Here is a 20,571-nt window from a genome sequence, read left to right on the forward strand (position 1 = left end):
CCATGTGCCAGCTACCGCTGTATGCTACGCCCGTTCATGAACTCATTTGGCTGTCACCACAGCCCTGAGCACAGGGATTTTATTGCATTCACTTCACAAAGCGGGGTGCTGGAAGCCCAGAGTAGTTAAGGGCACATACATGGTATCTGGCAGAGCTGGGGTCTGAGCTGATGGGTTAATCTCCATAGGCTATACCCTTAACTAGGAAGGGAAGCTGATGAATTACCCAGTTAACTCACAGACTAAGCTCTCTGGCTAAATTCTAAGGTTAGCTCCAAAGGAGCCATAGTAGCTTTCTTGACAGCCCTGGTCCTCCAAGATCTCCAGTAAAACATGCCATTCCAACCACACTTCCTATGTCAAGAGGCGCCCCGCTTCTCCAGACAAATTCCCAACCAGTAGGTCTAAAAACTGCCACCAGCAGAGCTCCTGCCTTGTGCCAGACGCCATGAAGGGCACACTGACCCAGTGACCCAAATCCTCGAACTCCTAGTTGCCAGCTTCCCAGATACTGTGCCAGCCACTCCATCCGGGGTGTGCTCAGGCGCGAGTCACCGCACCTCTTTGGCTGGGATTTTTCATATTTAAGGTGGGTGAACTCTGGTAGCCACCTTCTCAGCTCACGCGGTGGCCATGCGGTTAAAGGTCAGGACTCACAAAGCACTTAGACTTGCGGCTGGCATCAAGCAAGCGTTCAGTCAAGATCGGCCAAGCTGTCACTGCTGCCACCAGACAGGGACAGCAAGGCAGCCTGTTCAGTGAGCAGAACCAACAGCTTCCGCCATACACAGGACTGCACAGAGCATCTCCGTTCTAAAGGTTTGAGGGCTCAAATGACTCTCCAGACGACCCCATGAGCCCTGCACTCACGTGGGGTGGCCTCCTGCCACAGAATGATGTTCCCTGGATAAGCAGGGAGTGTTACTCCACTGCCCAAAGCTTGTAAACAGTTCCACAGAGAAAACATCCTGCTGGGTTTGCGTTCTCCTTCCGCCTCCTGGAAGCCTAAGCAATGAGCCAAGGTCTGCTATAACCATCAAGAGGTGAAGATCTTAACACAAAGAGTCACTGGTGGAAAAAAGGAAATGAAACACACACACACACACACACACTCACACACACCCTTACATTATTCATCCCTTTATGTGAAATTTATTTTTTCCTCCCAACAATATCAACTCCCTCCCCATAAAAGGTGAGAATTTAAACTGTTAGTTTAGGGCTGCCAAAACAACTCTCTAAATCCAAAAAGATTTACTGAGAATCTTCTAATGTGTCTGGTGCTCCAGAATATACCAAGGACAAAAGAATCTCAAAATCTAGAGAACAGGAAAAATGAACTATGTTTCTAAAGCGTGTGTCATGTTTTCATGTACTTCATCTCCTTTATTTTCTATAAAACCCTGTGAGTTACACATTATTCTCTTCATTTTACAAATCAAGAAACTGAGGCTCAAGCATGACAAATCAATTCAGCTCACACCACCAGTTCGTGATGAGCCCGGGATAAGATGTTCGGGCTTGAGAATTCTAACTTCTTCACTGTTCCCACTGAACTCTTGGGACTCAGACTAGGACTGGTCTGCTCTTGGGCTCTCAGAGAAACTGGCTTCCATCTGCTATAGCCACTGGAAGAAGGTTAAGTCATTTCCAGGAATCCAGAGGACTCAAGTCCCTCCAGACTGGGGTCAAGGCTCCGCTGTGGTTGTGAACCAGATGGAAGTAAGATTACCATGGGGCCCAGAACCCAGCTGCTACTCATCCTGGTCCCCGGGAAAGGGGTGATTTGGAACTGACTCAGATCACACCTCTCAACAGGCCAGGTTTGAAGGGAACCTAGGGTTGAATGGCCAGAAAAATCTTGAAAGCCTGTGACTTCCCAGAGTCAAAGAGCTCTGTAAGGCACCTATTTTTGGGAAAGGAGCACTGTCCTAAATTCTGGAATGAAAAGCTGTTGGAAGACACGCTGAGTTATCTTCTAGAGAGGGGAGAAAGAGAAAATCAAAGATAGAGATGAATGGCCTAATTTGTGCAACACTTCCTAACATATATTAATTCATTTCATCTCCATAATTGCCCTATGAGGTCTACCAACAACAGTCAAACCAAGCCATACAGATAAGCCCTGCACAAAGCCACCTGTGTAGACTCCTGCTTATGTTCCTCGTTTCACAGTGCATTAGTCCAATGCCAGGAACAATGGACAAGCATGGTCATTGTTTCATTTTTACAATGACGGACTATACAGGTTTTCAGAAGAGCCCTTCTAAAACAAGATAGGTATAGAATGAAGAATGGTCCTTAGCACAATGTGTGGAGCCCTCCATATGGCTATTGATTTCCTTCTGGATTTCAGACTGCCAAACACCACTGGATCATAGCAAGGGGACTCACAGAATGGTATCCATCTTCCCTGCCTCCACCTTTAAACTGAAACATGATTAAAATCCCAACTTCCTTCCCTGACTAGCACCATACCACCTTCAGAAATGGCTTCCTAGGGGCACCTGAGTGGCTGAGTCGGTTGAGCACCCCACTCTCGGTTTCAGTTCAGGCCATGATCCTCAGGGTTGTGAGATGGAACCGGCATGTGGTTCAATGCTCAGCAAGAAGTTTCTCCCTCTGCCTCCCCCCAACTTCAAATAAATAAATAAACCTTTTAAAAAATTGCCTCCTAATTCTGGACGTTAGGAAAATCCCCAAAGTGATTCAGAAGAACCCCAACCCTCCACCCCCAGGAAACCTGATAAGTCCGTCTGATCCAAGTCTGCTTAGCCAGAAGTAAGATAGATCACTGTCTTCAGGTCCCAATGGACGATCAACACAACTCCCTCCCTCGTCCCATGCAGCCAGCAAAACTCCCCGCATTCAAATTAGCATCAGCTCTGTGGGTTGAGAAAATATTCTAGGAATCATCAATCCTGTAGGGAATACCTACACTTTAGTTAAGGAAAAATTCTGAAGTTCCTCCTTCATGTCAAATCATTCTTACTCTGTCAATAAAACGGACTACATTAAGAAAGAAGAGTCTTATGGTTTATCCCTGTGTCGTCATCCTTTCAGTTTCATTTTCCCCCATGCTGGCATTTTACATGGTCGCTTTCTGGACTAGACAAATCAGAAGTCGTAGCAAGGAGGGCATCCTTGATGTCTAGTCTCCTGCAGAGTAGTGACAGCACCACAAATGACTTCACTCCAGTTAAACCAGAAAGGTGGGCAAGAAGGAAAGAAAAGAAAAATAAGGTAAAAAGAAAAGAAGGGAGGAGGTGCACTGGAGCATTGGGAAGAAGGGTCTGTTCTGTGAGACAGAACAATCAGGGTTTTGGAATGCTCAGTGTCTTTGAACTTCGAATAAAGAATGGAAAAAGCAGCTCGGTTGGGGAGCGATCCATCATGATAATCTGATTAGCAGAACGCGAAACACTGAGCACATCTGCAGTGAAACAGGGGAGGAATAAGGATGCCAAAGGGACACTCCCAAGAACCAACAGCACAAGGACAAAAAGACTAGCGCAGAAAACAAGTTACTGGTATCTTCTGGTCCTGCTTCCGGAGCAAAGCTGTGGTCTGGACAGGTTTTTGATCCACATTTGTTTTTTCAATGTCATCTCTGAAGTCACTGACTGACCATGGATAAAGAAGACAAATTGTGCTAATTTATAAAGTCAGCGTTCTGACTTCAGAGCTGTGGCCCACGTTATGTTAGCCCCACCACAAGGTGCTGTGGTTTCTGGAACTGGACTGACCTGGCTGAGGGCGGGCGGCAAGTCGGTCCCTCTAGGTGCTGAGGGACCCAGTAGGGTTAAGGCTTCACTTTCTTCTTTCAGGTCCTTCCTGAATGTCGAAAATGAGCCCTTATTCCTCGGAAAGGGGGTTCACACACCCATCTGTACGCCTGTAAACCCACCTCTCCTTCCACAGCAAGCCCTGACACCCACCCTCCCCTCCCCATACCTCTCCCCAACCACTTTCACTCAGGTTTATAATCTCCTGACTTCCCAATGAAGGCCTTCTCTTCCCTTAGCATTCCAACTCTGAAGACTCTTGACTACAGCTTCCCCACTCCACCGTCCACACCTGCCACAGTGGTTAAACCCTCCCTCTCACTTAACGATTCCAAACCACTTCTCTCCTAGAGTCCTCAGGCTGCTTTCTGGTACAGACAAGGTTTCCCTGGTACTTGAAAGCCACCACAGAGCTGCTCCCCAGACTCTGTCAATCTCCTCTTCAAAACCTTCCAAAGCTGGCTCCCCCACCACAACCCCACAAACAGAACTTCTCACTGGGCTTTGATGTGCTCCATGGGGATCTTCAAGTCCAGGCCACACTCTTGGGTCCATCCCACAAAAGAATGCACCAAGAAGCACTTAAACCACAAGATGAAAATGCAAACCACGCTACTCCCTTGCTTCAAACTCCGTCAGCAGTTGCAAATCCCACTATCCACAGGAGAAAATCCCCTCAGCACAGATCTCCATCCAGCCTGGCCGGGCCCCGCCTACCCCAGATCCCCAGCAACACAGCACCCGTGGTTCCCCTTCACTGCCCTTATCAGGACTGTAATTAATTAACCACTTGTTCAATTATCTGATTAATGTCTGTCTTCACTATACCTTCCATGAGGGCTGAAACCTCTGTTTTCCTAACCCTACGTTCCTCACACTTGGGGGCAAGGTTTAAGGCACAGTTGGAATTCAATAAATCTTTGCTGAATGAATGAGGGAATGAAGTGCTGGTGACAGTTTCTCTGTCCACCTGAGTCCTCTTACTGGCAATATAGGCTGATGCTTTGCTCCTGATCCCACCCTTGTTCCTTCCTTAGATCTCTGCCTCCATAGCCATTAGCCTGCTTCAGGGTTTTCAGGAAATTTCAAACTCTCCATGTAGCACTATGAGGAACCATAAGAATACAGCCAATCAATCAGAGAGGCAATCTCCCCCTAATATCTTGTTCTAACATTTATTGGAATGACTTAACCAAGAACTGCAACACAGAGAAGGAAAAAGAAATGGGATTCCGCCTCTGGAAATCATTCCTCTAAGCTCCTTTGATTTTAATTGCTCTGCGTGCAAATGGAAGTAGAGTCCCAGTTGATTGGAACTTTTTTCATCTGCAGCCAGAGTGAACGATGCAGGCTGCATTCCAGTGAACATACTCTTAATATTATAGCAAGACTTGGAGCTAAGGACATGTCCAGACATGATTAACAAAGCTGTGCACTTGCAAATTAGATGAATGCCAGGAAATATTTAAAACTTTCCTTTCTCACTAAACACTTCAAAGACATGCCCTTGTTTATTGTCAACCTTTTGCCCCCAACTTGAAACAAAAACATAAACAAAACCTTTCTCTCTGAGAAAGGCTCTACTAAAGAAAGTCCCTGTGATAGGAAATGTACCCGGAGGACAGGAGTTCGACTAATGCCTTGTTTCCTTAGCTCTAAATTTAAATGTGAGAGTAAATACCTGAATCTAGGAAAGGTCTGATCCCAGAGATAACCATTTCTAGATAGGAAGAAAACCTAAGGGACCGAAATGAATTCATTTACTTCCCAAAGGTATGGTCAGTAGGCATCGTCTCTAGCCAGCAAACCACACATGGAGGACTTGACCTTTACTCCTTGGGAAGGAAAGCCAGGAAGCAAGGCTGGAACAGTCCCCCGTGCTGGCTGGAGAAGACTGTGGGCAGCGGCGACTGTGGGCTTGTGTGCTCCAGCAACAGCTCTAGCTCATCAGCAAACTCTCTTCCTCGGTTTCCTCTCACTTCCTGAGCCGGGCAGATGGTGATGTAAGGTATGCTGGCCCCAGGGAGCTCTCTAGAAACCTAGACTCCTGTAAAGGCCCTGGTGAGGTGAGCTGTGCTGGGTACTTTCCAGAGCAAGGGCTGGAAAGTAGGTGTCTCCTGGGTGCGCATCGTCTCCCCCCACTCTAGATCCTCAGGAATCTTAAATGCAGATCACCAGCACTAGGGGTCCATCCAGCTCAAGGTTCAACAGCTGAAACTCCTTGCTCCCATTTCTGTCCACCAAGCCTTATCTCAGAATCATAAGACCTTGGGGTTGAAAGAGCAAAATTTCTTTCAATCCTCAACTCCAGTGGTTGACCTTCCTCTACAAACAAGCTTGTGTAAACATCAAAGATGACTCAAACATTTTGTGATTTCACTTGATAGAAACATGTCAGAACCAGAAGGCACTATTCTACCACACTGCATCAGACATGCCTGGGTTCAAGCTCTGCTCTAGCTTTCAGATGTGAGATCTTGAGTCACGTCTTCTCCCTGAGCCTCACTCTCCTCACAGTAATAGTAAACAATAACGATGCTCCCATGCATTGAGCACTTACTACGTACCAGTCACTATGCTGAGCACTTTACACTGATTTGGTAATTCAAGCCTCCCAAAAACTTTAGGAGTTGAATACCATGTTACTCTCATTTTATATAAGAAAACCAAGATATAGAATGTACGTGACATGCCCACTAAGCTACACAGACAGAGAGGCAACCCCCAGGAATCCAGTCTTTTTTTTTTTTAATTTTTAATTTTCTATAAACATATAATATATTTTTATCCCCAGGGTACAGGTCTGTGAATCGCCAGGTTTACACACTTCATAACACTCACCATAGCACATACCCTCCCCAATGAGGAATCCAGTCTTTAAAAAAATAATAATAAACAAATACATTAATGGCCATACACAAGAGGTGAGACATTTCACAGATTTATCCCAGACAACTTACTAAACAAAGAAATAAGCAAAATAGAAACAGCAACCATATTAAGGAAAACATCAGAAACTAGAATTGCTGTAATATATTAACCAACATGCTCAGTTTCCAACAAAAAATTATGAGACATGTAAAGAAACAAGAAAGCATGACCCATACTCAAGGAATATAGCAATTAATAGAAACTATTTTTGAATGTACCCAGATGATGGATTTGGCAAGCAAAAACTTCAAAGCAGATATTATAAAAATGTCCAGAGAGCTAGGGGGAAAAAAAACACGTAAAAAGAACTTAAAAATATGATAACAATGAATCAACAAATATTTTCAATATGGCTAAATTCTTTTCTTAAGAACCAAATGAAAATTCTGGAGTTAAAGAGTTCAATAACTGAAATGAAAAGCTACTAGACAGGCTAATGGAATATTCAAGAGGGTAAAGAAAAATTCTGTGAACTTGTATATAGAAAAATATAAAGTACCCAATATGAAAAACAGATGAAAAAAATGCATAAAAATGAAGAGTCTCAGAAACCTATAGGACAACATCAAACATACCATATATGTGCAATGAGAGTCCCAGAAGAATTTGGCAATGAAATAAAGAAAAAAATATTTGTAGAAATAATGACTGAAAATTTCCTGAACGTGATTTAAACACACACACACACTACACATTCAAGAAGCTCAAAAACTCTAAGTAGGGTAAATACAAAGAGATCTATACCTAGAGAAAGTATAATTGAACTCTGAAAGACAAAGAAAATCTTGAAGGCAACCAGAGAAAAACAATTCATCACATACAAGAAAGCCTCAATGTGCTAGTTCACAAAACAAATCTAAAGGGGCACCTGGGTGGCTCAGTGGGTTAAGCCTCTGCCTTCAGCTCAGGTCATGATCTCAGGATCCTGGGATCGAGTCCCGCATCAGGCTCTCTGCACATCAGGCTCTCTGCTACGCAGGGAGCCTGCTTCCTCCTCTTTCTCTCTCTCTCTCTCTGCCTACTTGTGATCTCTCTCTCTATCAAATAAATAAAATCTTTGAAAAAAAAAAAAGATTCTCTCTCTCCCTTTAAACAAAAAAATCTAGGGGCACCTGGGTGGCTCAGAGGGTTAAGCCTCTGCCTTCAGCTAAGGTCATGATCTCAGGGTCCTGGGATGGAGCCCTGCATCAGGCTCTCTGCTCAGTGGGGAGCCTGTTTCCTCCTCTCTCTCTGCCTGCCTCTCTGCCTACTTGTGATCTCTCTGTCAAATAAATAAATAAAATCTTAAAAAAAAAAACCTCAATAAATTTAGAAGGTCTGAAATCATATCAACTATACTCTGTGTTTAAAAGCAGAAATCAGGGGGCGCCTGGGTGGCTCAGTGGGTTAAAGCCTCTGCCTTCAGCTCAGGTCATGACCCCAGGGTCCTAGGATCAAGCCCCGCATTGGGCTCTCTGCTCAGCAAGGAGCCTGCTTCCCTTCCTCTCTCTGCCTGCCTCTCTGCCTACTTGTGATCCCTCTCTCTGTCAAATAAATAAATAAAAATCTTTAAAAAAAAAAGCAGAAATCAGGGGCACCTGGGTGTTTAAGTCGGTTAAGCATCTGACTCTTGACTTCAGCACAGGTCTTGATCTCAGGGCTGTGAGTTCAAGCCAAATAAAGAAACTTAGGAAATCTCCAAACATTTAGAAATTAAACTGCATATTTTTAAATAACCCACTGGTCAAAAAGAAATGACAAGGGTAATAGGAAAATATTTTGAATGCAACGAAAATGAAAACATAGTATATAAAAATAAGTGAGATACAGCTCAAGCAATACTTAGAGGAGAATATATAGCTTTAAATGCCTATATCAGAAAGGAAGGCTCTCAAACAAATAATCTAATCTTCATCTTAAGAAACTAGAAACAGAAAAACAGAACCCACAGCAATCAGAAGAAAGGAAATAAAGACCAGAACAGAAATGAGAGAAAACAGAAAAACACTTGAGAAAACAAAAAAACAAAAGTTGATTATTTGAAAAGATTGACCAAATTAACAAATCTTTAGCTAGACTGATGAGAGAGAGAAAAGAGACACAAATTACAAAATGAATGAAAGAAGGGACACCATTAACAAACCCACAGAACAACTTCATGCCACTAAATTATACAACTTAGATAAAATAGAAATGTGTAAAATAACATAAATTATCCAAACTGACCCAAGAAGAAACAGATTATCTGAACAGATCTATAACAAGAAACTGGATTCGTAATTTAAAATGTTCCCACAAAGAAAAGCAGAGGCCAAGATGATTTCAAAAGTGAATCCTATCGAATATTTAAAGGAGAAATAATATAGGGCACCTGGCTGGCTTAATCAGTTAAGTGCCCAACTCCTTTTATTTTTTTTTAAGATTTTATTCATTTATTTAACAGAGAGAGATCACATGTAGGCAGAGAGGCAAGCAGAGAGAAGGGGGGGAAGCAGGCTCCCTGCTGAGCAGAGAGTCCAATGCAGGGCTTGATCCCAGGACCCTAAGACCATGACCTAAGCCAAAGGCAGAGGCTTAGCCCACTGAGCCACCCAGGTGCCCCAGCGCCCAACTCTTGATTTCAGCTCAGGCTGTAATGTCAGGGTTGTGAGACTGAGACACACACACACCCCTTAGGCTCTGAGCTCAGCATGGAGTCTGAGATTCTCTTTCTCCCTCTCACTCTGCCCATCCCTCTTCTTGAACACACACACGCTCTCACTCTCTCTCAAATAAATAAATAAAATCTTTAAAAATAAATAATAAATAAATAAAGGAGAAATAATACCAACTTTCACAAATCTTTCAGAAAATAGCAGGATGGAACACAACACATTTCATTGTATGAGACCAAAAATACCAAAAGAAAAGAAAATTTAATTTTTAACAAAATAATAAGCCGTATCTACCAACATATAAAAAGATTATATAAGATAGCCAAGTGGGGGCGCCTGGGTGGCTCAGTGGGTTAAGCCGCTGCCTTCGGCTCAGGTCATGATCTCAGGGTCTTGGGATTGAGTCCCGCATCGCATCGGGCTCTCTGCTCAGCAGGGAGCCTGCTTCCTTCTCTCACTCTGTCTCTGCCTGCCTCTCTGCCTACTTGTGATCTCTGTCTGTCAAATAAATAAATAAATTCTTTAAAAAAAAAAAATCTTGTGGGGGGGAAAAAAAAGGTAGCCAAGTGGGGATTTATTTTAGGAATGCAGGGTATTGGTATACCATCCAAAATTAATTAATGTAATATACCATATTAGTAAAGTAAAAAAAAAAAACAACCCACTGATAATCTCAGTAGACAAGATAAAAACCCTCAATAAACTAGGAAAATAGTGAAATTTCTTCAACCTGATAAAAGGCATCAATCAGTTTTCTTAAAACCTGTAGTCAACCATCATTACATAAATGATGAGAGACTGCTTCTTCCTCCCAACACTGGAAACAGGTATGACCATCTCTATTAGACCCTATATTGTACTCACAGCTAGTGAACACTGAATTTAGACCTAGTGTAATAAGGCAAAAATATTAATCGTCGTCATCATCATCTAATGAAAAGCATCCAGATTGGAAAGGAAGAATAAAAACTGTCTTTATTCACAGATTACATGAACCTGTATGTTAAAAATCCCAAGGAATCCACACAGAAAAACTATTCCTATCCACATTGGAAAGGAAGAATGAAAACTGTCTTTATTCACAGATTACATGAACCTGTATGTTAAAAATCCCACGGAATCCACACAGAAAAACTATTATTCCCATCTAAATACATTTGGAGTCACCTCTAAATACATTTGGAGATAAGAATTTCAACATAAGAATTTTGGACAGACACAAACATTTGGTTTGTCACACCTAAGAATCTACCCAAGAAATATGAAAATATATTCACACAAAAACATACACACGAATGTTCATAACAGCATTATTCATAATAACCCCAAACTGGAATCAAAATGTTTGTCAACTTATAAATACGTGAACAAAATGTGGTATATCCATACAATGGAATAGTACTTAATAATTAAAAGGCATGAACATGCTACAATATGAATAAACCTCAAAAAGATTATGCGAAGTGAAAAAATCCAAATGCAAAGGGTTACATATTATATGATTCAATCCATATGAAATCTTCAAAAAAGTCAATAGAGAAAGAAAGCAAACCAGTGATTGCCTATGGCTAAGGGCAGGAGCAGGGATTAACTACAAACAAGCACAAGATCACTTTCTGGAGTGATGGAAAATTTCTAGAACTGGACTGTGATGATAGCTGCATAATCCTATAAATTTACCAAAATCATTAAATTATGCATTTAGAACGGGTGAATTTTATGATATGTAAATTGTATCTTAACAAAGTTGTTAGGGACAAAAAGATAATGTGTGTAAAAATTCTTTTTAAATCATAAAATACAGCAGCTGCTAGTACATTGGTTGTTGATGTTGCTAAATGCTATGGTCCTGAGCCTTTCCCACTAGGAACCCTCCATTGATAAACTTTGCTTATTCTCATAATAGTTCTCTTAAGTAAATTCCCATTAATCACTTAGAATAGTGCCTATGTCTCAGTAAATATTATGTAAATATTAACTATTGTCATTATTATTAATGTGACAGGCATGCCCCAAAGTGTTCTGAGAAGGTAATCCTGGGCCCTAGAGGCTGGAATTGTTTCTGTAAGGGGTCCTATGTGTCTTCCATTGGACAGACCCTCTTTCAGCTTAAAAAAAAAAAAAGAAAAAGTAAAAGACCACCTTTGTGTTCTTTGTTCCTTTGTTCTTGGAACCATTCAGATGCCTGGGGGAAAGGCCATTCCTAGTATATTGTAGATGAGAGAGATTCAAGGGCACCTGGGTGGCTCATTTGGTTAAGCAACTCCCTTTGGCTTAGGTCATGATCCTGCAGTCCAAGGATTGAGTCCCACATTGGGCCCCCAGCTCTGTGGGGTGTCTGCTTCTCCCTCTGAACTTCTCCCCTCTCATGCTCTCTCTCACTCTCTCTCACTCTCTCTCAAATAAATAAATAAAATCTTTTAAGAAAGAAAGAGAGATTCAAGAAAGACTAGCCTTTTGTGTGTCTTGGTCTCTGGTCTCTTGAAGTAACCCCCTCGCCCACCCCACCATCTACACTCACACCGCTTCCAGAACAGCTCTGAGCAGCAGGGGAGTGCTGGATTGGGAACCCTCTCTCCCCTGCACTGCAGATGGCACCCCTAGCAGGCTTGACCCCTCTGGCAGGCAGGATTTTCACAACCCCTGCTTCAGCTTGGTCTTCAAGGATGTCTAGGCTACCTCAGCAGGCCAGGGTCTTGTCACCACCTCCAAGTTAGTCCCCCTTTCCTCCTCACTGAGCTGACCACGGTGTGGCTGGGGTGAGCTTCAATTTCTTTACCCGGCATTACTATTCCCTCCAGCCTGAGGCCACAGCTTGTTCTCCCCTCTTCAGGAAGCAGAACCCCATTCCTGTACATGGGACTTAGCCAGTAAGTACCCTAAATGCTGGCTTCTCCAACCACCCAGCAGGCTGCCACAGACTCTAGAGCAGTGCTGACAGAACTTTCTACAGTGACGGAAATGGTTCTGTATCTGCACCATTCAAGGCAGTTGCTACTCATCACATCTGGCTATTGAGCACTTGAAATATGCTTACTGTGAGCAAGGAATTGAATTTTTAACTTTATTTACTTTTAATTAATTTAAATGTAAATGCCATATGTGACCACTGGGTATGAGATCAGACAACAGAGCTCAGGGATCTGTTGGCGGCCTGGGTGGGAGCTCCCTAACCTCCTGTCACTCATCCAGTCCCATTCTCCCACTGCACACAAGGGCTCTGGCTTCTTCTCCATCCCCACCAGCTCGACCACCAAACCAACAGCCCTGACTGTTCCAGTACACCCGCCCACACCCCGGGGGGCAACAGGTGTACTCCGAGAAGTCTAGCAACACATCTCAGGGGAAAAAAACACAGAGGGAGAGACCACAAAGATAAGCCCGGCCTGTGAGCCTGCAAACAACTACACAAACAGGAAGGATGGAAGAGGCCCCTGCTTTCTCCTTTTAAATCTGAATAACTAAATTGCTTGGAATTTGGTCATAATTTCACCACTAGAATAAGAGAGCCCAAATCATGTAAAACAAAATTTAAGAGTCACAGGAGACAGGAAAAGGAGGATAATGATAAAATGCTTTACAGAAACTAAAACAGCAAAGCAATGAGGACTATCTGATAACATAAAATTTATGGGGCTATAATTTCAAGGCATTAATTGTCATTTCACTGAAAAATTCTTTTTAAAAGAAGTAACCCACTTGAAGATAGGCAGAGGAGCTAGCAGAAGGAAAATCCTTTGTTTTGAGGCAGGTAGGTCCTTTTAAAAAGCCACAGTTGGTCAATTATTTTACAACATAACCATCACTTTGGATTGAAAAAAATCAGTATGCATCCAGGCAATCACTTTCTGCACCTCCTGCTACTGAATTGGCAGCGAGTTTTCACGGCTCAGTTAGCTCTCAACTTAAAATAGTAGCCAGCCTCTATTTTTAATTGGGATATTTATTTATAACAAAGTGCAATGCTATGTCAAATTGTTTTAGAGAATCTGCAAAAAAAAAAACCAGACTAAGAGTCAAATATAAATGACATAATATTAAAATGTTTTAATTCTTTGGTCCGGTAATCTCACCATGATCATTTTTGGACAGTATGATTCTAAAGAAAAAAATCTCTACCTCAAGATGTTTGCAAGCATCATAATCTAAAATGGCAAAAATTTAAACCACTGACACAAATTAAACGTTCTACAAAGAAGGAAGCGATTATATATCCACTCTGTTCAGGTTCAACACTTGTCATTGCTCTGGAGAAGCTGCTCGTCAAGGTCACCGACGACTTCCATGGTGCTACAGTCAGCCCTCATTGTACTTACCCCTGAACAACACTTAACACTGATGATCACTCTCCCTCTTGAGAAACGTTTTATGCACTTGGCCTGCCTCACTTACTCCCCTCACATAATCAAAAGCTCATAGAAAAGCAAACTCAGAGGCTTCCCCCCAAAGGCCCTGAAGGCACAAGCCTCAGAGGCAGCTTATACTAGTCCCACCCACTCATTACCTGCCGCTCAAGTTGGAGAGAGAAGCCAACCCCAAGCCGGACTGGGCTCTGGTGCCTACCACAGGCTCACCCTCAGCTTTCCCCATCCATAAAATCAGACTAGACACATGTGACTAATTCATAATGGCCAGAAATCCAATAAACATTCAGCGGGGGCTTTGAGAATTAAATATATGTATGTCAGTTTCACCCAACTGTGTCTGGCCTGGATTATGAAAACTAGTTGCATTTCCTCACTGTGGAGCAATTGAGGAAAACATCCCAGAAGTAGGCCTGGGAAGGGAAGGATGCAAACGAAGGAGGCAGTATTTGGCACAGGTGATTCACAACAAGGGTGAGTAACTAGAGGAGGAAGTAGGCTCAAAGAGCAGAGTCATGCGATGTGAAACTTCTGTTCCCATTCCCTCTTTTAGAAACAAGTCAATTAGTAGCAAGCCACCCAGGTGTTTCATCCTGGGAAAGCCAAGTGCCTGATGAAAGAGTTCTAGGCCACACTGACTCCATAGTAAGAAAAGGTTATCAAGTATGGAGCCAAGGGCCTAGATGTCCAGAGAGCTGGGTTGTAGGGTTATCCCAACTGAAGCCACATTAAAAAGCACAGTAACAGCAAGCACTTAAGTAACACTTATTACGTGCCTCATATCATCCAACACATTACATATATTAACTCAATTAACTTTCACAAGCAGACACTACTGGTTTCGGTTACTAAGCAGCAGAGCTACTTTCAAACCGAGACAGTGTTGTTCCAGGGCTCTCAATCCTTATGCAATACATAACAAGATCTTTAAACACAAATTCCCCAGTCATCAGAGAAAAGCTACACAGTGTTCGCAAGGCCACAGCATGGATAGCCAGTTCAGGAAGTGACTCTTCCATTACTGGAAACACAATATCCCCTTCCGTCTCCACTGGGCACATGGATCACTACAGAAATTCAGACAAAAGCTGCAGGGTCCTCAGATGGAAGTACAAAAACCAATAACCAAGTTAGTGAATAAATACTGGTAGACATTTTGCAAGGCACACTGGAAAAAAACAAATCTCTATAAAAAAATCAACTGAGAAAGGTTTGCTGCTGCTTGTAAACAAATTTTGATCAACTACATTACCACGGACTGAAATTAATCTCCAAAGTGAATGAAGAGCTGGGATAGGCAGCTGCTCCTAGACAGGGAGTAATGTGGGATAAGAACAAGCAAGGCCCACAGAAGAGGCCTCGTCAGCAGGACCAGAAGAGGAATCCAGATCAAATGGGCACAGTCTGTTCTCTTATTCACTCGCTCAGGGTTCCCGTGACCCCTCTGGAACTCTGTATACCTACAGATAGAACTAATCATTTCCAACTAATCTTTAGGCATTTGTCCAGCAAAATCCTATGTATGTACAAAATCGCTTATAAACAAGAAAGTAGGGGCGCCTGGGTGGCTCAGTCATTCAGCATCTGCCTTCGGCTCAGGTCATGATCCTGGGGTCCTAGGATCAAGCCCCAGGTTGGGCTCCCTGCTCAGCAGGGATTCTGCTTCTCCCTCTTCCACTCCCCCTGCTGTGTTCTCTCTCTTGCTGTGTCTCTCTCTGTCAAATAAATAAATAAAATCTTTAAAGATTAAAAAAAAAAAAAAAACAAGGAAGTAACTGTAGTATTGTTTCTAATTACAAAATTTAAAAATAATCTAAAAGTACATCAACAGGGACTAGTTAAATAAATCAAATACTGCACAATGAAGTACTCTATAGCTTTAAAAAGAATTAGCCACCCCTAAACACACTGATTTGAAATTATCAGCAGACATATTATTAAGTGAAGCAAAAAATAAACAAGGTACAGAACTTTCCCATGGAGCTGAGCACTTAGTAACAGGGGATGAGGGTAAGAAGACTTATCTTCTCTGTCTATTCTTTTATATTTTCTGAATTTGGTACCATGTGGAGACAAATAAGACAAGAAAAGCCAAAAAAATAAGTCTTAATGAGTTTCATCAATGTGGTAAATCTGTACACATTGACAGTTAAATGTCTACCACAAAGTTAAGTGGGGAGAAAAAGCAAATGTAGAGTTAAATCCCATTTATATTAAAATAAATTTTGTTGCGTGTTGCGGTATGTCTATTCATTAATGCACAGAAAAAGGCCTAAAATGAAACACCAATCTATTTACAGTGCTCACCTCTGAAGAGAGGAGTAGAATTGGGGTAGGAAAGAAGGAATGAAGGAATTTGTGCACTGATTACCATTAAAAATCTGCATTTTTAAGATTTTTCTAAGTGACTGCCCATAACTTTTTGAATACTGTGTTCCTTATCTCTAAAAGTTGTATGTCGTTTTTCAGATATGCAAGGTCACTTTTTACTGTTTCCTGCAGGTATTTTCAGGCCTGTCTTCTGTTTCTTTCAACATGGTTAGCATACATTTTTTATGCTAGTGTCTGGTAAGTCCAACACCTAAAGTCTTTTGAGGGCCCACTTTTGCTGTCTCTTGTTTTTGCTCGTTCTCACTCACTGCACCTTGTTTTCTTCTTGGTTATTTTTGTTTGTGCACTGTTCATTATCCTTGAAAGTTACTTGTGAGAACATTCACCTAAGTTCCCGCGAGGTTTGTGGATCCCCCAGATGCCCTAATCCTGGTAAAGAGCGTGGCCCCTAAGTCAGGCAGTCCAAGTTCAGGTCCAGCTCCCCAGTCAGGGCTGTGCCTTAGGTCCCACTGTCCTCACCTGTAAGGTATGGAATTGTACCTCCTTCTGGGCTTGTAGGAGATAAGATAGTACATACAGTAAGGCACTCAGCACATGCCCGTCAAAGGTGAAACTTCTAGAAATCGTGGAAATTACTATTACAATAACATTTTAGAATAAGGATGTGACCCAAGGAGATGGCAGTGAGAACACAGGAAGAGGGAGGGTGGGTGAGAGAGAATAATGGGGTCTCTCCCTAAGTAGCCTATAAGCTCTGTAGGGACCAGAGCACTTCTCACAGGCGACTTAGTCTGTGGTGGGTATTAATAAAAGTGTTACAGAACATAAGAAATAAGTTAAAGGGACTGCGTGATAAAGAATGTGCCCCCCAGGCTCCCAAGGACACATTCTGCGCTGATGGTGACTACCCATAGAGAGCCTACTACTCAACCACAGGGGCCCAAATTTGCCACCAGAGAAAAAGCCTGGCTCCCCGGAATTCACTGGTGCCCTGCCCCCAAAGAGTGGAGACATATAGGGGACAATGAGGCAGAAACAGCTAGCTGGGTCCTTGCAGAACAGCTGGAACGACACCTCTAATCGCCCTCTGGCTACAATTCTTGCTCATGTTTGTGTCTTGCATTAACACGAATGCTCACGCCAGGCTCCCAGCACTCCTGGACCTTCCCCGACCCATTATTTGCTCACCAAGTGGTTTGTTCCCACCCCTGTGCACCACTGAACACCCTTTTGGGGTCCTCGTAACCTTCACAAGAGCAGCAGACATAATCCCAACCCCAGGCCTGTGATTAATGGCAATGCAAAAGGAGTGTGCAGACAGTAAAGAAAACACAGAGGTAAATCTCACAAAATAAAAATCTCATTTTCTAAAAAACAAAGAACAGTGATCCAGCAACCGATCGACATTTAAGTCAGGGGCAAACAGCCTAACATCCATTCTCTCTGCTGGGTTAGTATCTCCCCAACATGATTCCCCTGCACATAGTTTGGCTTTTTTTCCCTTTAAGTCTATTACTTATTCTTCCCAGCCCTCTGCTGCAGTACACCAGCAGCAGCCGTTCTTGATGCTGATAAGGCCGGGAGGCCAGGTAACCGCTAGGCTACAAGAAGCAGCAGCTTCTGAGGTCAGCAGCAGACCTGAGGACATTTAGTCAGGTCGGTCTCTGGAACAGAGGCTGCCACCGATATTGGGGACATCAGTCAACAGCTCAGCAAGGGAGAGGGCAGATGAGGGAAGGATGACGACAGCTGAGGGAATTAGTGTCTTGTTAGACACAGCTCCAGGGAAGGGACAAGGAAAGTGCTTTTTAAAAGCCTCACATCTTTATCTCTCTCTCTTTTTTTAAGATTTTATTTATTTATTTATTTGAGAGAGAGGGGTGGGGAGCATTAGCGGGCAGAGAGGCAGAGAGAAGCAGGCTCCCCATGAGCAGGGTACCCACCGAGGGGCTCAATCCCAAGACCCCAGGGTCATGACCTAAGCCGAAGGCAGACGCTTAACTGACTAGGCCAGTCAGATACCCCTAAAAGCCTCACATTTTTATTTCTTTTTTTTTTTTAAGATTTTATTTATTTATTTGACAGAGAGATCACAAGTAGGCAGAGAGACAGGCGGGAGGGGGTGGGGAGGAGGCTCCCCACTGAGCAGAGAGCAGGATGCTGGGCTCAATCCCAAGACCCTGGGATCATGACCCTAGCTGAAGGCAGAGGCTTAACCCACTGAGCCACCCAGGCACCCCACATTTTTATTTCTAATAGAACTTGGAATTTGCTGCACACAGTGAATGTTCTAGAAAACTGTCATCACCTTCAGCAAATGTGGTATGGACCTGTGGCTAAACGGCCAGCACACACATATACATTCCCCGATCACACACCCTGGCATCTCTCCATTCTGCTCCATTCTGCTTATGAGGACTGCTGGCTAGCCAGGACAAGGAAGAATGAGCAGGTCCTGTTAGTCAGGGTGGTCATGCCAGAACCTGGCTGACAGCGAGCAGGAACTAGGGCCTCCCTACTTGCTTAGGCTACCTGACAATCTCCTTCCTACCCTCAGCATCTTTTATAAGGCCAGCTGAACTAGCCTGACATGTGGCTACTCTGGTGACCCAGCAGCCCTGTGTCATCCAGCCAGGCTGGAAACTCAGGGGCAGACAGTGATTCAACATCTGCAAGGCTTCCTGAAGGTACTGAGGCCACTTTCAGGTACTGTCATGGGAGAGAAGCACTCAGAGTCCCAACTAGGGACAGTTTCTAAAGCAGCTTGCCATGAATCACCTCAATAATGGGGCTCACCTCAGCGTAGTTTTTGTCCCCAGTTGGTCAGGAAAGAGAGGCAAAGGGAGAGAGGACCCATGGATTAAAAGAGACTCAGGAAACACTCACACGTCACGGGTGGACATATAAAATGGTACAGCCACTCTGGAAAAGTTGGGCAATTTCTTATAAAATGGAATGTGGAACTCTAAGACCCAGCTACTGTACTTTCAGGCATTTACTCCAAAAAAAAAAAAAAAAAAATTTATGGTCACATAGATACTGGTACCCAAAGGTCACAGCTGCTTTAATCAAAATAACCAAAAACTAGAAACAACCCAGATGTCCTTAAATAAGCAAATGATTAAACTGTGGTATATCCAGACCATGAAGTACTACTCAGCAAAAAAAAGGAATGGATCATCGATATAGGCAACAACTGAATGAATCTCCAGAGAATTGTGTAGAGTGAAAAAAGGCTAGTCCAAAAAGGTTGCATACTTTATGATTCTATTTATATAACATTCTTGAAACAGCAAAAATATAGATGTGGATAACCATGGAAAACAGATCAGTGGTTGCCAAAGGTTGGTGGGGATGTGGCTACACATGGGTCACATGAGAGATCCTTGTGATGGAAATGTTCTGTATCTTCACTGATCAATGTTGATATACTGGTTGCTACACTGTATTAGTCTTGCAAGATGACAACTTTGGGAAAAAGTGGGTAAAAGATCTCTATACTATTTCCCACAACTGCATGTTAATCCATTTCAAAATTAAAGTTCAACAGTGCCTGGGTGGCTCAGTAAGCCTTCGCTCAAGTCATGATCCTGGGGTCCTGGGACCGAATCCCACATCAGTCTCCCTGTTCAGCGCAGACCCTGCTTCTACCTCTCCCTCTCTCTCAAATAAATAAAATTTTTAAAAAATTAAAGTTTAGTTTACAAAAAGAGAGAGAAAGAAAGACTTGAGAGACATACAGCGCTTGCCTGGATCCTGGTTTAAACACACCAATAAAAACACATTTCTAAGGCATTTCCTCACATGAAAGGTGAGCACAGAAGAATGTGAATGCTGCTTGGATATGAGATGAGAGTAAGGAATTACAACTAATTTTGCTCAATATGGTAAAGACACTGTGTTTATGGTAAGAGTACTTACCTGTCTGAGATACTTATCAAAGTATTTGAGAATAAGTTTGAAAAACACTGGGCTGAGGGAGAAAGACAGTGGATGGGAGGAGAGAGAAAATAAGACAGGCCCTGAGTTGATAACTGTTGAAGCTGAGTGATGGATACACAAGAATTCATTACGCCCGTCTCTCTACTTGTATATATATTTGAAAATAATAAAAGGTAGAAGAGTAATTTTTAAAAAGTCCCAGGGTGCCTAGTTGGTGTGGCTGGTTAAACATCTGACCCTTGATTTTGAATCAGGTCATAATCTCAGGATCGTGAGATCAAGCCCTACAACAGGCTCCTCCATCTGATTGAGATTCTCTGTCACTTTCCCTCTGCCCATCCCACTCATGCTCTCTCTCTTTCTCTAAAATAAATAAATAACTCTTAAAAAAAAAAAAAAAGTCCCAGAGAGGACGCTCAGTACCTTAAGGCCACAACACCAGTAGGAGAAATGGGACTTTAACCCAGGTCTTCAGACTCATTTAGCAGAAGCTGAGCCAGCCTATTTCTGGAAGGCCCACTGAGGGCAGGGCCCACAACTGAGCCAGTAAGAAGCTGGCCCAGCAGACTTTCAGAGAGCACAGGT

The 20,571-nt window shown here is 42.9% G+C and overlaps 1 protein-coding gene across 2 annotated transcripts in view; it reads right to left on the reverse strand.

Annotated features, from left to right (window-relative positions):
- The window catches only part of XXYLT1 (xyloside xylosyltransferase 1), a 155,371-nt gene that overhangs the window by 91,386 nt on the left and 43,414 nt on the right, over positions 1 to 20,571 (reverse strand). The gene's annotated exons all lie outside the window — the stretch shown is intronic.

This window comes from Mustela putorius, unplaced genomic scaffold (genome assembly GCF_011764305.1).
Source record: "Mustela putorius furo isolate JIRA1106 unplaced genomic scaffold, ASM1176430v1.1 tig00003834_pilon_pilon_pilon, whole genome shotgun sequence".
In the NCBI taxonomy this organism is placed as follows: domain Eukaryota; kingdom Metazoa; phylum Chordata; class Mammalia; order Carnivora; family Mustelidae; genus Mustela; species Mustela putorius.